The 13,908-nt window shown below is 34.8% G+C and overlaps 1 protein-coding gene across 2 annotated transcripts in view; it reads left to right on the top strand.

Annotated features, from left to right (window-relative positions):
• Positions 1 to 956: 956 nt before the first annotated feature.
• The window catches only part of ST3GAL1 (ST3 beta-galactoside alpha-2,3-sialyltransferase 1), a 316,937-nt gene continuing 303,985 nt past the window's right edge, over positions 957 to 13,908 (top strand). For both annotated transcript variants that reach the window (XM_053715377.1, XM_053715376.1), the window contains exon 1: positions 957 to 1,115. The gene's annotated coding sequence lies outside the window, so the exon portion shown is untranslated. The remainder of the gene's footprint in view (positions 1,116 to 13,908) is intronic.

Below are 13,908 nucleotides of genomic sequence, written 5' to 3'. Positions count from 1 at the left end.
TGAAATGAGAATGAGGCTCCTATTGGAGCCTATGGAAGCCCGCTCTCGCAAGCGCAAACCTTCCCTGAAATGCGAAAGCGAGGTTGAGTTTGCATTGTGCTTAACTTGTTATACCAGTACAGTGGAGTGGAGCATAAATATTGTGAATGCGTAAGTGCCCAATATTTGTAAACTTTTTGTTTCTAATCAGAAAATTACCAAGAGCGGTTGCAACTTTTGATGATGTGTTGCTTATTTTGACAGAACACCTTTATCTGCAGTTTTTAACACGACAATATATATACAGTATATGTATTTTAAAATGACATGCTCTAATCCGTTAGATCATGTAATTTTAACCCCTGCAAAGGGGTTAATCATAGTTAAAGTCCTGCAAAGAGCCCGCAAAGCACTGCTGGTCCCGAACTTAAACTGTTGCAGATCCAATCAGCAGTACTAATTTACACCGCTGAGTCGTGGACTTGCACTTCTGCGCATTAAAGCATCACTAGTGCCCAAATTAGATTTTCTAGTGCATTAAAGCATGTCATTTTAACACTATAATGGCTCTTTTAATGATAGCTCACAACCAACCACATCATTTAATGGTTCTGCAATAAAAATAACTATTTTTTTTTCTTCTGTCCATCAATTCAGCAGTATTTTTTTTAAAAAAATGTTATGTATTATTTAATCAGCCATTGTCAATATAACAGTATCTAATATAATTTTATTTCTACTCAAAGTTTTTTGTTGTATCCATCTGACAAATGTTCTACTTCATAGGATCCCCTTGCTAGATTTAGGATGCATTCCCACCTCATTAATTTGTTAATTGAACAAGTTCATGTCTCCTCTGTGTGGCTATAGAAGGGGCTGGCATGATGTGCGGATGTATCTGATGGGATAGAGGAGCTGCAGCTATGTGCAATAGCTCAGGCTGAGGAGGAGTTAGTCTATGTTTAGCTGCTCTCCAATCCACGTGGCTGCTGCTGAGCCCTATATTAGATGCACTCCGTGGAAGCCTTACACAGAGAAGCCGATTAAGGCTGGTGTCTGGACACAGTGGGATTTGTTCTTCTTGTGCTGCCCTCTCTTTACCTAATCTGGAGGGAGATTTTCTCTCAGTATTTGTGGTGAGTTTCTGCTGTTTTTTCTTTTGTTCCTTTGGATGTTTAGTGCGTTTTATGTTGGAAGGAAGCAGCTCTAGATACTACCATGCTGTGTGTGATCAGGCAGGCTGGGAGGATGCCCAGCTCTACACTGCAGCAGCCGGGAGCCGCTATACACACACAGACTCAAGCCTGGTTCCTTATATAGGGACCCTCTCTCCAAGCGCCAGTGGATCCTTTACAAGCACAAAAACCACTCGTCATTTAAGGAGACCCTATTCTGATCTGGTGTTTCCTATCAAGAGGATTTTTCTTCTGATATTATCTTTATCCCAAAAAATCTTCTCTAAGCTGCACCTTCCTTTTTTTTTTTTTATACGGGTGCCTCTCAGTGGGGTAACTAAGCATTTCACACTTTATAGACAGTTACTCTCGAAAATGAATGTTCACTCTTTACTGTTGATCCCAGCATACCGTTTAAAACGCATTGATAACGGGTAGGAGGTTCCGCTAGAGACCCGCTCCTCGCAACCCACGGATCCAGGTGCATCACAAATTAATAAGGGATAAAGGAGGGGGGGGGGGGGGATTCTGGTAAGACCACATAATTCTTTAGCCAATAAGGGCAATTAAAGCCTATTTTTAAGCCAGAATTTTCTTTTCTATAAACAGCAACAAGTCATGTATAAATTACCAACCCCACACGTCACAGTAGTTTATAAAGTCTTGTTTGCACTTTATGGACCAGAGGATGTTTGGTTTTAGGTTATGACTGGAGTTTATCTAGAAACATTTTCAGGGGGTTAATAGCTTCAAACAGTTTAAAGATACAACAATATGAAATCATTTTTAATATGTGGGTTTCTTGTGGACAATTAGAGCCATATGTGAATTAGCTGCTTTAGTGATCTAACTAAGCAACATGTTGCAGGGTCATTAAATCATATTTTCTGTTGGAGTAGAAATTTCACAGCATTTATAGGTAAATTAAAGTTGGAGCAACATTATTATTTATATATATATATATTGTGATTAAATAAGTAATTATGAGTTTGATGTCCCATTAACACCCCTGTGTATTTTTGAGAATTGGGCCCTGGGCCCCTCTTCAGTTTAGTATCTCATTCTGGGCCTCTACAACGGATAGAGTTTACAAAACTTCACCTCTGCCACCTGCTTTACAAGAATATATTTTATTTCCTTCCAGTCTGATATAACTGATTTTCTTTGCTGCATTTTTACATAAAATACGTCATAGATCTTATATTTGCTGCAAGGGAATACAGTACTCTGTCCCAGCTGTTTACAGTTTCACACTATGTATTTAGTTACTATACAATCACAATAATAGCAACACAGTACGCTGGAGTCTCACAGGAACGTTTAAATCTCATCTATCTTGGAACACATACTAATGCTTTAGTGTGATAAACCTGTTTGCTACATAAACGGATAGTTTAATACAGTTTTCATAGATATAGAGATATACTGTATAGGTGTGTGTATATAATTATGTGTCTAAACATATTAAAGGGCTATTTAATATAATTTATTCAGATACACATACAACTATATATATATATATATATATATATATATATATATATATATATATATATATATATATACATACATAGATGTGCACATTTATATATACACACTTACACAAAAGGCTGTCTGAAGAACCCTTATAGTTTTTAGCTAGTTTGATCTAAGCTCTAGTTAATTATGTTTTAATAGTACCCTCTGTTCTAATGTAAGGCTTCATTAGATGTGCTTTATAATGTCTGCAATGAATATAACTGGTGCCTGTAATAAAGACTAAGATCTTTTTTTGCTGAATTCCTTTTATGATCAGACTTACTAAAATTGGGCAGCCCGTGGTCTGTACAGGATGTGTATGTTGAGATATATATCCTGGGGGGTTGGGAGGCTGTTACAGTTTAGGAGCACTGGAATTTTGTGTAGGGGTCTGTAGTTTTACTGAATCTGGTGAACAGATGTTTATTAACGCTTTAACTGACAGCAACTGATTTCTCAGTCCCTGCATCAGATAGGTGATGGGTGTGTTTTTAAAGACATTCAAAGATAAGTTTCTAGGACACACAGATTTTTATTTTGTAATGCATATTATAGTTTGCTTTGCTGAATACAGGTTTATTTAAATGGAGAATTCTGTTGACTGTTTCACAGACAGTTCATTTCAAAAGCAAGTGTTATAATTTTATGACTTCATAAATTAAAAATATAATATTTTAGATGTATTACACCTAATTATCAAATATTGATTATAATTTAAACACAGTATATTTTAGGGGTGAAGTAAACCAAAAATTAGTATCGGATACATTATACGCTAAAGAAGATATTTTCACTTATCAGGCAGTGTTGAATTTACTTTAATCACATTTAGACAAGTTACCCAGAAAATAAGTGAAAGACACATCCGACTTATGACTTATTTTGAAACAATGCCTATTAATAAGACATATACTTATTCTCTGTATTGATATTAGCCTTCTGTTGGGTTAATATACATACTGTACTTATGAGTCAGCTTGCAGTATTGCTAAATTTTCTGTTATGCACATGAGAAAGCAGTAATTAACTACACAAACATATATATGCATAAAGGGTTCTAAAAATACTAGTGTATGTATATTAATATTATATATTTTTTCTTTTTTTGTGGGTTTTTTTTTTTTTTTTTTTTTTTTTTTTTTTAAAGTGCAGGTACTTATTGATTGATATATTGTGCTCAGTAACTTTGAAAAAAAGCAAACAGACAAACACCTAGATTACGAGTTTTGCGTTAACAGGGGTGCGGTGCTAACGAGCAGTTTAAGCTCACTTGCAGACAACGCTGGTATTACGGGTTATTACAAACCCGGCGTTGGCCACAGTAAAGTGAGCGTAAAGCAAAATTTAGCTCCACATCTCACCTCAATACCAGCACTGCTTACGGTAGAGGTGAGCTGGCTAAACGTGCTCGTGCACGATTTCCCCATAGGAATCAATGGGGGAGAGCCGGCTGAAAAAAAACAAACCTAACACCTGCAAAAAAGCAGCGTAAAGCTCATAACACAGCCCTATTGATTCCTATGGGGAAACACATTTTATGTCTACACCTAACACCCTAACATGAACCCAGAGTCTAAACACCCCTAATCTTGCACTTATTAACCCCTAATCTGCCGTCCCCAACATCGCCGCCACCTACATTATATTAGTAACCCCTAAACTGCCGCTCCGGACACTGCCGCCACCTACATTATATTTATTAACCCCTAATCTGCCGCCCCAATGTCGCCGCCACCTACCTACACTTTTTAATCCCTAATCTGCCGCCCCCAACGTCGCTGCCACTATATTAAAGTTCTTAACCCCTAAGTCTAACCCTAACCCCCCTAACTTAAATATAATTTAAATAAATCTAAATAAAATTACTACAATTAACTAAATTATTCCTATTTACAAATAAATACTTAACTATAAAATAAACCCTAATATTGGATTGGGGGTGTGGGTGGTGGGTTTTAATGTTGGGAGGGTATTGTACTTTTACAGGTAAAAGAGCTGATTACTTTGGGGCCATGCCCCGCAAAAGGCCCTTTTAAGGGCTATTTGTAATTTAGTATAGGGTAGGGCTTTTTATTATTTTGGGGGGCTTTTTTATTTTATTAGGGGGATTAGAGTAGGTGTAATTAGTTTAAAAAACTTGTAATTTTATTTTCTGTAATTTAGTGGGGTTTTTTTTGTACTTTAGATATTTTTTTTTTTTTAATTGTATTTAATTTAGCTAATTAATTTAATTGTAGTGTTAGGTGTTATTGTAACTTAGGTTAGGTTTTATTTTACAGGTAAATTTGTCTTTATTTTAACTAGGTAGCTATTAAATAGTTAATAACTATTGTACCTAGTTAAAATAAATACAAAGTTGCCTGTAAAATAAAAATAAATCCTAAGCTAGCTACAATGTAACTATTAGTTATATTGTAGCTTTCTTAGGGTTTATTTTATAGGTAAGTATTTAGTTTTAAATAGGAATAATTTAGTTAATTGTAGTAATTTTATTTAGATTTATTTAAATTATATTTAAGTTAGGGGGGGTTAGACTTAGGTTTAGGGGTTAAGAACTTTAATATAGTGGCGGTGACATTGGGGTCGGCAGATTAGGGGTTAATAAAATGTAACTAATGTTTGCGGGGCGGGAGTGTGGCGGTTTAGGGGTTAATATATTTATTATAGTGGCGGCGGTGTCCGGTTCGGCAGATTAGGGGTTAAAATATTTATTATAGTGTTTGTGATGTGGGGGGGCTCGGTTTAGGGGTTAATAGGTAGTTTATGGGTGTTAGTGTACTTTTTAGCACTTTAGTTAAGAGTTTTATACTACGGTGTTAGACCATAAAACTCTTAACTACTGACTTTTAAATGCGGTACCAGGCTTGACAGGAGAGGGTGTACTGCTCACTTTTTGGAGGACTCGTAATACCGGCACTATGCAAGTCCCTTTGAAAAAATAGGATATGCAATTGACGTAAGTGGATTTGCTGTATTTTCGAGTCTGGCCAAAAAAGTGAGCGGTACACCTGTACCTGCAAGACTCGTAATACCAGCGGGCGTTAAAAAGCAGTGTTCGGACCTCTCAATTCTGCTTTTTAAGGCTAACGCAAGACTAGTAATCTAGCTGAAAGTTATTTACAATTCCTGATATATTTTGCAGTCCCCTCTTGTGAAAACTAGTTCATTTTCATTATGATGGCTGAGGTGGAGAATCCCCACAAACCCCCCCCCCATATGTGTGTGTATATATATATATATATATATATATATATATATATATAATGTGTGAAAACTGCGAGCACTTAAAGTAAGACAACTGTGTAAAAATGTTACAGGAAATGCAAAATATATTGTGGTTTTAAGGTTTTTTTGGGGGGGCAATGTAGAGGACAAAAGGAAAACAAATCCATTTTTTATTTAACTTTAAAGTTTTTAATTGGAAAGATTGGGATACAAATTATTATATAATATTATTGATTATACAAACATACATAAATAATTCTCAATAGAACAATGTGCAGGGAATACTTTAACTCTCATGAGGTGTATCCATTGATTAAATACTTAACCCCTTTACTACCGGGACGTTCAAAGAAAATCATGCCCAAAATACTGGAGAATTGTTAGCTTTTTTTGCTATTACTCCATTTAAACAGAAATAAAGCCTTGTTTGGTTTTTTTATTTACCTGTCAAAACTATAGATATTTTTTAAAGTAGAAAACCCAAGGCATTGATCTAGGTCCATTTTGGTTGTACTTTTTCTTTGCTTCAATATATAAAAATGTAAATATTATTCAATCTAACAATATTTGTTACAGGTCCCCTTGGGTGCATAAGCATGAATAAATACTAAGCCCATGGTTGCCTGCTGAAACTCTCTAAACTTGTAATAAGTCTGTTGGGTCTTCCCATAGTAAGCTGATTATTTTCTTAGCTGAAGTACTTGTTACCAAATGCACTTTCTAAAGTCGGAGATCATTTAGCTCAGTACTGCAACATATATATGATTTAGATATAGAGATGGCATTGGTGGTCATTTATTGTAATTCATATATTTTATGCCAAAAGAATAGGAAGCAAGTTTTTTGGGTGACGAGGTTGTTTGCGGCCAGGACAGCGAAGTTTACCCCTTCTTACAAAATCTAAATATTTGCAGCCTCTCTTGCCATTGGTTCATTTGACCCCAAGAGCCTGTCCATTTGCTATTATAGTTTCTTTTTATTATGATAATAGAGGTATGTTGATCTCTTAGTTTTAGATGTCATAGTCGCTGATAGCGACCCTATATAGACGTAGGGATATATGGCAAGACTGTCTCCGCCAATAATAGACAACAGAGCAGAGATTTACTCTATAATAATAAAGGTAACATTATTTTGACGGAGAGGGAATAGAAGATTGGTTATAGCAGTAAAATAGAAGAAATTGCCTACACTACATTGTCCTCTACCAGATGATGAGTTAGTACTGTCGCTTAGTTTTTTCTCTTAGTTAAGGTATATCCAATCTATACAGCTAGCAGCGCTTATAGGATACCATTCAACTTGTGAGCCCAGGGGAAATGGCTATTCCTAGATTTTTTACACTAATGCTAGAATTTTATTTGTTTATGTATATCAGTAGTGGAAGCATACACTATCACTAGACTATACTCTGCCCCTTACCCCTCTTGTGCGGTAAGGGTTGAGTACCTTCTCCTCCGCATTTTTCTCTGGCAGAGTTACGTAGTCTCTGCCTAGTCCGAAGAACCTTGCTTAAGTTTTCTCCTATATACATGTAAGAAGGCTCTTCGGGCCCTAATATAGGAAATTTAGTTGTGTTTAGTTTTGTGTTCTTTGTCACTTACAGATAGCCTGTTCATGTAATTGCATTCTGCTTTCCTTGATACCTGAAGACTGTCTAGTTCTAATAGTTTTACCAGTTTTTTTTTATTTTTATTGCAGAATGTTCATTGTTATCTTACTACACTTACGTTATCTGATGATTGTACTGGCACAACTCTCTTATCAGTTTACTTTATCTGATGTTAACTGACATTAATCTCTGTGTCCTCCTTAAACTTCCATCAGTGTTTTGCATGCAAATGAAAAAAAAAAAGAGTTAGCGCGCCATTTGTAATCTGGCCCATAGTTAGCAAAGGTCAATAATCCTATAATGTGGGCTGCATATGAACACCCCTGGTCTTGCATGGTTGACACATACTAGTAAATATGGAAGTCGCTGTGCTAAACCTTAACTATAAGTTTTCATCTCTGATATAAATAAGCTGTTAGTACTGGGTATTTTTTAATTACATCTATGACTTATACAACAGTATTAAAGGGACCAGTAGATGTGTTATTAAGATTGCGTTTGATCTTGCAGTATTTGCACACAAACCACGAGGCTCTGAACTCCAATAGAACAATATAGCTTTATGGACGTATTGAAATGTTGCCATGGGGTGTTTATCGTTGTTTTCTCATAAATCAAAAAGATTAAGGGACAGTCTACTTGAAAAGTGTTATTGTTTAGACAGATACATCATTTATTTATTAGCTTTTTTCCACTTTTGCATAAACAACATGGTTATATTAATACACTTTTTACCTCTGTGATTACCTTGTAGCTAAGCCTCTGCAGACTGCCCCTTATCTCAGTTCTTTTGACATACATGTGTTCTAGCCAATCAGTGCAGACTCTTAAATAACTCCATGGGAGTGAGCACAATGCTATCTATATGGCACACACGAACTAGCACTGTCTAGCTGGGAAACTCAAAATGCACCGAGATAAAAGGTGTCCTTTGAGGTCTTAGAAATTAGCATATGAGCCTACCTAGGTTTAGTAAAAATAGTTTGCATAAAAAAATGTTTACAAATTGTTGGCAAGTATTTTAAAATAGTTTTCAAAAATAATTAGCCATGCTGTCTGGAGCAGTCTGCTCCACCCCCTTAGTGTTTGCTCCACCCCCTTAGTGTTTAGACATAGGCATTGTATTTCAACTCAGTTCACAGCTTCTAGCCATGCTCCAGCAGATAATCACTGTGCACTTTTGCATTCTACCAAAGCAATAGTAGATATAGATGCAGCCATTGAAAGACATGTGTGGGAGTTAGAGCTTTACAAATCAGAAACTCAAAGGGGTAATGGCGAGGCACGGCAGTATACATTTGCAGTTAAAGTAATTAAAGTACATATTGTTATATCTATCTACTTTTTTTTATGTCCCTTTTGATTTTACTGTCCCTTTAATTTAAAACAATTTTAACCCTTTGAATTGCTTCTTTTATTTTGTATGCTTGAAAAAAATTTCCTTTTCAGGGCAATTTCAATGTGGAAAACAAAGCCTCATTTATATTGGTGCTTCTAGTGTTCGGATGGAATATTTTACTCTAGGGACTTAAATATTTTATCCAATGGAGATGCAGCATTGATATTACCTAGGTTTACTTGCATCTATTAATATGTGAGGGTATTAATTACATTAAGGGAGTGCTTATAATTTTCTATTGATCGTCTTCACTAAGTGCGCTACATTGCTTCAGGGATTCCTTACTGAACTAGTGTCATTATGGCTAAGCACTGATACTTACTTTGCAGATTTATTAAAGCAATCATTTCAGATTTCTAATTGATATATCCTATTTACCATCTATATTAGTCATTCTTAGCCTTGGAGTTGTGAAATTCTAGGGTGTCACAGTCTGAGTATGTCACTCAGAATTTGTCCTGAGTGTTGGGAAATATGGATTTTAAATTGTATATGTGCTGAATAAAACAACTTTTCCATACTGCTGAAGACTTCTCTATGTTTACTAATAGGGCTGTTTTTATCACGAGACAATGAGCTGTCTCTCCCCAACGATCATGTCGTTTGTGTAAATATATCACTTAAAGGAACAGTTTACTACAGAATTTTTATTGTTTAAAAAGATGGATAATTTAGAAAAGGGGGGGTTTCCTAATAACTAAATCAGGGAGGTGAGGGTGGTGGGCAAATACCCTGGTCCCCTCTATCGTAATATATATATATATATATATATATATATATATATATATATATATATATATATATATATGGGGCAGTGCCTATATGAATATATTACAAAAGAAAAAAAGAAGCAGTATAGTGGCACACTAATACTATAAGTGGGTAGCAAGTCCAATCTTAATAATAGAAGGATGGAAAATCGGATAAATAAATTAAACTTAACTTTTACGGTTATAACTATATTAAAAATGAAGAAACAAATATTTAAAAACAAATATATGGATGACTGCTCCCTGAGTGTCACACCAATGTCTATTATGTCCCAAGGCCGGAATTAATTAATGAAGGGGATATATATATATATATATATATATATATATATATATATATATATATATATATATATATATATATATATATATATATCCCCTTCATTAATTAATTCCGGCCTTGGGACATAATAGACATTGGTGTGACACTCAGGGAGCAGTCATCCATATATTTGTTTTTAAATATTTGTTTCTTCATTTTTAATATAGTTATAACCGTAAAAGTTAAGTTTTAATTTATTTATCCTATTTTTCCATCCTTCTCCTATTATTAAGATTGGACTTCCTACCCACTTATAGTATTAGTGTGCCACTATACTGCTGTTTTTTTTTTTTTTTTTTTTTTGTAAAAGATGGATAATCCCTTTATTACCCATTCCCCAGTTTTGCATAACCAACACTGTTCTATTAAAACACTTTTTTAGACTTGCATTTTAGCCACATAGTGCGTACTCCTAAATAACTCCACGGGAGTGAGCATAATGTTATCTATATGGCACACGTGAAATAGCACCCTCTAGCTGTAAAAACTGTCATAATGCACTGACAATAAGAGGAGGCCTTTAAAGGCTTATAAATCAGTTTATGAGCCTACCTAGGTTTACCTTTCAACAAAGACTACCAAGAAAACAAATCAAATTTTGTGAGGAAAAGTAAACTGGAAAGTTGTTTAAAATTGCATGCCCTATCTGAGTCATGAAAGTTTATTTAATATTGACTACCTAGACTTTCTCCTTAACATGGACTTGACAAATCATGGGTCCTGTTGCTTTTTGGATGTGGAGAGGTGCACGGTTCCCCTTTTTATACAGCAGTACTGACACCGCATTGCATCTTTATGGTCCAGGTTCACCATACTGTACATTATTGACACTGCCCCTTGTATTTACTTTCCCTTTTAAGGGTTAATGTGGTTATTTCTATCACTGCCATTTCTTTCTTTCTATATACATTTGTGTACAATTCCTCCTTTTTATATACTGTGTCTATAAACTGTTATGCTATGGAATCTGTTCACCATTTTAAGGGAGGGTGCTGAAATTTTGTTGGAATGTTGCAGTTTAAGTCTAATATTCCATATAATGTATTTTTTTTAATTTATTGTACTATATTTCCTATTAAGTAGTTATTTAACTTCTGAACAACATATTGTTTGCATATCCTGTATAGTTAGGCTACTGTTTGTCTGCAAATATGGACATAACTAACATGTTGGTCTCTCTATGGTCGAAGGGCTACCACAGTATCCAATTAACTCATATCTGTTATAATTAGCATGTATAGAGAGGTATATGTGTGTATGTATGTGTATATATATATATGTGTGTATATATATATATATATATATATATATATATATATATATATATATATATATATATATATATATATATATATATATATATATTCTCATAAGAAGGCGGTCTCTGGTCTTTTTATCAAGTGTAATTTAATATATCAAGCGTGACGTTTTGGGGGGACATTTCACTTTCTCAGGTCTGAGGGAGTTTATCCCTAAAACGTCATGCTTGATATATTAAATTACACTTGATAAAAAGACCAGAGACTGCCTTCTTATGTCCCATATATTGAACTGCTGGCACTCTGGCAGCTGAACATTAAGGTGAGAGTGCTCTGTCTTGGAATATATATATATATATATATATAACATTTAAATGGATAGGAAAGTCAAAAATGAAACTTGCATGATTCATATAGAGCATGTCATTTAAGACATTTTTAAATTAACTTCTAATTTCTGATGTGTTACGTTCTCTTGGTATCCCTTGTTGAAAAAATACGCACATATCCTACACTAGTGGGAGCTAGCTGCTGATTGGTGCCTGCACACATTTGTCTCTTGTGATTGGCTAACTAGATGTGTTCAGCTTCCTGTCAGTAGTGCAATGCTGTTCCTTCAGCAAAGGATAACAAGGTAATGAAGCCAATTTGATAATAGAAGTGCGGTAAATTGGAGAGTTGTTTAAAATTGTATGTTCTATCCAAATACTGAAATAAAATGATGGGGTTTTTGTCCCTTTAAAACATGGTTTTCCCTAAAATAATGTTCAATTCAAATTACATGGCTGTGAAAGAGTAACTTTTTTTTTCCCTAATAAAAAATAAGGATTCTTTGTTTTATTTATACAGTAGCAGTATGGTCAGAATTGCTGGAAGCTGCAATTTCAAAGAGTCTTGTGACTGGCACAAACAATCCAGTATTTCAAACTCCTGTCAGATATCATTGAAGTTTCGATAAAAGAAAAAAGACGAAAAACTATTACATCATTTCAGTATTATCTCTCTCAATAAATTCTACCTTTAACCTTGATCTATGTGCCTGAAGCTATTTAATGTATCTGATGAAGTGACTTGAAACCTGGTATTGGGATTTAAAAAGTTGAGTACTCATTTGGGTGTTAACGAAGTTCTGCTTAGTGATAAAAGCACTTATCTTCTGCTGCTCCTTATCAGGGTTTCAGTGTTGCCTGACTTACCAGAAGTATGTTGAAGTTAGGGACTCTTCTACATTTCACAGTAAATAACACTTACTTTAAAAGGGATATGAAACACAGCTCCTTTAGTTAAAAAAAAAAAAAAAAAGTTATATCAAATTAGACATCAAAAGAAACATATTGCTTTAAAAAACAAACATCAAACAACTTATTTTCTTGTGAAATGATCTGTGTATCCATTGCCTGCAGCTAGATAAGTGAGCAGACGTGCAGTGAACTTTTATGAACATGGACAAGAACTGACATCTTGTTTCTCTAGCATTCTCTGAATAGTAAACCTGTTCATGTTACTCCAGAAGATTTATGACCTCAAGCTCGAATTGCCTTCCTGTAGAGACCCCAGCCCCTTTTGTGGGGCTGTGACAGTAATTAATGGACACTGCACAAATGAAGTTACAAAAATAAATATGCAGTAAAATCCATTTTAAAATGACGAATAATATATATATTGCAATTATTTCTATTAAGTATAAGCCACTGCTTAGTGCTGTTTTTTCCCTACCAGTAAAACTTGGTGAGAACACAAGTAGGTTTTGCTGTCCCCAATAGGACTGTTTTTGTCTTACGAGATATTGAACAGTCTCTCTCCCCAGGGATAATGTGTGCACAAACATGAATTTCCTGCTTCCTTAAACATGACTTAAAGGGACAGTTTACTCAAAAATTTTCTCCCCTTTAATTTTGTTCCCAATGATCCACTTTACCTGCTGGAGTGTATTAAATTGTTTACAAGTAGCTCCTTTCCCCTTATATTGGCATTTGAAATAGTTAATTTAGCATGTGGTATCCCCACCTATTCTGAAAGTTTGTGGCCGCGCGTACCAGCTATAGATAAACTTTGTAAACACAGCCAGCAGAAGAAATTACACTCCCAGTGTGATAAAGCAGAGATAAGGTAATAAAATGTTGATTTTCCATTGTTCTCTCAAAGTATTGGTGATTGTTTTAAGGACAGATATAAGATAAAGAAGCAGGTATATGTGCACAATGTGATACAGTAATGAGATCTGATTATACCTACAAGCTCAACCTATTTTATTAGGCTGTGGCTTCAAAACACAAAATCAGAGCTTTAATATACAGAAATAAACCTTAAAAAGCTAATTTTCATAAATTTTTTACTCTGCAGTTGGTAAAAAAAGCAATTGTAAACACATTAAGGGAAAAACAATTTTACAGTATACTGTCCCTTTAACTTAGACTTTACAAATCTCGAGTGCCCCCTTTGAATGGGGACAGACCTGCACTACTATGGTCCAGGCGCAGTGACATGTTGATTCAGTAACTGAGTGACATGGGCCCTTTATGGTAAAGTGTCAGAGCAAGCAATCAGTGTTGCTCAGCAATAATTTTACTCCTTGATAGTCCTGTGTGTTATGGGCAGCAAAGTGTCAAATCACTGCTTTAATATATGTAAAGTTATAAGGAAGAGAGA

Source organism: Bombina bombina, chromosome 5, assembly GCF_027579735.1.
Source record: "Bombina bombina isolate aBomBom1 chromosome 5, aBomBom1.pri, whole genome shotgun sequence".
Taxonomy (NCBI): domain Eukaryota; kingdom Metazoa; phylum Chordata; class Amphibia; order Anura; family Bombinatoridae; genus Bombina; species Bombina bombina.
Note: the sequence above shows the minus strand (reverse complement) of the source record. Positions and strands in the feature narration are given on the sequence as shown.